The following is an 891-nucleotide window of genomic DNA, read 5'->3' as shown; positions in this document are numbered from 1 at the left end:
CTCCTGAGATGGGGACAGTAAATCCATTTAGCCCGTCCTCCAGGGAGATCCCCACCCACGCTGAGGTCTTCACTCACGAGGCAGCATGAGGATGATGCCCAGGAGGGCTGGCAGCAAGGCTGGGCTCATGGTCAAGGCAGCTAGAACTCTCTCTCTCTCCTGCTCTTTCTGCCAGGAAACTGAGCCTTTTTATAAGCCAGCCTCACCAGAGGCAGCCCAGGAAATGGGTGGGGAGTGGAGGGCCTTGGGAAAGGAGGCTTGGGCCCACCCACGGAGTCTCAACACCTTAGAGCACCCTGAGTCCCCCTCCTCCCTCAGACCAGGAGTCCAGGCTCCCTGCCCCACCTGTCCCCTAGACCAGGGCTTAGGCTCCCAGATCTCTCAGCATTTAAAAAGAGAAGCATCTTTCTTCAGCCTCCACTGTCTAGACCCAACCCTTTTTCCTCCTGAGCCCAGCCATGTAGATTCCCAGCCCCGCTCTGTTTCAGGGTATTTGGGGACACGGTTTCCTCATCTCTCATGTCAATCTGGCCACCTTCTGGCCCCAGGTGGGGAAATGGCCCAACTGCCTGTGAGGACATTGCTGGTGTGTCTTGGCCAGTCTCCATGGTTTTTCTACCCTAACCTCTGCCCCCACAGAGATCTACTTCTCTTTTCTTTGACTTTTCTTCCCATATTGCTTTCTTTTTTATTCCCTTTTTTTACGACTTTTCCTCATGTTTTCTCTTCTGTTCTCTCCCCTCCCAGCCCAACACAGGCCTAGAGTCTCCACTTCCTGCCACCCAGGAGGCAACTGAGGCGTAGCAGGGGGAGAGGGTGCCAGTGGAGACTGAATCTCTATCGAAGAAGTAGGGTATTCCTTGACAAAGCAAAGTTTCTATGCTAGAAATA

Source organism: Pteropus vampyrus, unplaced genomic scaffold, assembly GCF_000151845.1.
Source record: "Pteropus vampyrus isolate Shadow unplaced genomic scaffold, Pvam_2.0 Scaffold138, whole genome shotgun sequence".
NCBI lineage: Eukaryota > Metazoa > Chordata > Mammalia > Chiroptera > Pteropodidae > Pteropus > Pteropus vampyrus.
Note: the sequence above shows the minus strand (reverse complement) of the source record.